Raw genomic sequence first — 2,476 nt, 5'->3', positions numbered from 1 at the left:
GGCGGGGCCTGGCCTTCTGGGGAGGAGCGAGGGAGGGGCGGGACCGTAGACCACGCCCACCCGAGTCTCGGTCCCCCCCACTGACTCTCGGCAGGTGCCTGGGAGGGGCGGGTCCGGAGCTTGAAGACCAGGGCGAGGCCCCACCCACTCTCACTAGCCCCGCCCAGTCCTCCACTCTGCCCATCGCTGCCAAGTTCATTGGCCATTCTAGGGGGCCTGTCTATACCTCCTAGTGCCACCCAAGGGCAAAGGGCCCTCTTCGAGACTAGAAAAATGTCCATCCAGAAAAGTGCCCAGCCACCTGTTCTGCCCCTTGAACTCCCGCCAGTTCCTGGCCACCCTGGTTGCACCCCGACCCCTCAGAGACTCCCACGGGTGCCTCTCTGCTGAGCAAAGTCCGATCGTACCTGCCTCTCTAAAATCGAAGGGTTATGAATGTCCATTTTGTATCTGTGTATTCAAAGTGGTTGGGATAGATATATAGTTGCATTCTCTTAATGAATAGAATGATTTGTTCTAATGGTGTTTGTAAGTAGGATCACAAGTCTGCATCTTGTACAGCAATTAACCACTAGGAAGAATGTATGCAGTGTATTATTTGTTGAAACTGTACCTTCGATTTGATTTGAAACTGTCTCATTGCTATATGTTTGTCAATAAAACTTTGAAAAGAAAAAAAAATAAATAAAATCGAAGGGTTGGGCAAGGTAGGACGGGCTCTGGGCACAGAGGGGACCCCGCAAAACAGTGCCCTGGCTTTGTCCTTCTGTCTGGCCAACACAGGGACAGACAGGGGGCTGGGAGACGGAGACCAAAGGCAACAGCCACCTCCCCATTAAAGGTGCAGAGGAGGGTAAGGTGGAGGAGGGCTAGAAGAGTGGTTCCAGCTGAAAGTTTCTCCAAGCTGAAGTCTCCCTGGAAACCCAGGATGAGCTGGGCCAAAGCAAAGAGACGGGAGGGGGACAGTCACCTGTGACACGCAGCAGCTGGGGCAGGGACAGGCGGACAATGCACACATTCACATAAGCACCTGTTGGTTCCGTTCCCGCCATGTGGTAACCCTGCGCTTAGTGCCAGCGATACAGAGATCAGCAACAGAAACAGCCTCACCCTTAGCCTCCTGCACCCAACCAGGGCCACTGACGTTAACCATAGTCAAGCGGGTAAGGGAGGATGGGTGACAGCCCTGTGGAGAGTGATTCACACAGGGACTCTCTGTAAAAATGAGAACTATGCAGCAGAGGTGCTGGCTGCTGTGCCAAGGGGGCTGGGGTCGGGGTCGCAGGTGGGGAAGGAGCTCAACTCCCGTGACTGGGGCAAGTGCCCACGCGGGGCAGGAGGGGCCACGGTCCCCAGAGGCAGAGTTGGGTGAGGCGAGGGAGGGACTGGGCCCCACGGGAGATCTGAACAAGTGTGGCAGGTGTACAGAAAGCCAGCTGTGCTTCTGAAAAGGTGGCTGGGGACCTCTCACCTACAAGTCCCCAGGGCTTCTGTGAAAAACAGCTCCCTGGGCCCCTCCTGGCGCCTAGTCCGGGTCTGGGCCAGAGCCCCAGGAATTCGTGCTGTTAACAAGCTCTCAGGTGGCTGTTCTGTGAGCCAGTCTGGAGCCATCCGTCCTGTTTGTCCAGACAGGCAAGAGTGGGAGGCAGAGGCAGGGGCTTCTCTGCAGTTTGGAAAGATTAGGCAGCTACAGGGGGTCGGGGTTGAGGGGGGCGAGAACCCGGCCAGGAGCACAGTGATGGAGGATTCCCTTTCTGTGGCTTTCTGGAGCAGAGGCTCTGGAAGGACAGAAAGCAGATCTAGATGCCAGATGTGGGTCCTCTACACCTGCCATCCCAACACTCGGGAGGCTGAGGCATGAGGATCGCCACGAGTTCAAGGCCAGCCTGGGCTACATAGTGAGATCCTGCATCAATAAATAAATAACCAAACAGATTTGGGGCCGGGAACCAGAATGGCTGGCAGGAGGGGCACAGGGATTTGTGGGGGGTCCATTAGAGCTGTTCTGTCTTGGGCCCCGAGGTAGGCACACAACTAAGTGTGCATGTCAGGACGCACAGAAAGGTCCACTAAGGATGCTTTTAGTTTTGTTTGTTTGGAGACAGGGCCACATTCTGCAGTACGGGCCAGCCTTCTACTCAGCATGTAGCCCACACTGTCCTTCAACTCACAAGTCACCTGCCTCAGCCTCCGAGTGCTGGGAGTTACAGCCATACATCATGGATTTTAACTGTGTATAAATTACATATAAATTTGTTCATTAAAGAAGCAATAAAAAAGAACATTTATAGATGTTTCTTGGCTTATCATGGGGTTAATAACCCATTGTCAGTTGAAGCTGCATTTAACACAAGCCTACCCCGGCTAGAGATAACGTGCACACCTGGGCCCTCAGCCAGGCGTGCGCTCCCGAGGGCTCAAAGTGCAAGGCCAGTCTGGGCCGCTTAACAAGACCTGGTCTCAAAAAAAAAAAAAA

Source organism: Octodon degus, unplaced genomic scaffold, assembly GCF_000260255.1.
Source record: "Octodon degus isolate 3935 unplaced genomic scaffold, OctDeg1.0 scaffold00056, whole genome shotgun sequence".
Classification (NCBI taxonomy): Eukaryota; Metazoa; Chordata; class Mammalia; order Rodentia; family Octodontidae; genus Octodon; species Octodon degus.
This window is presented reverse-complemented; position numbering follows the sequence as displayed.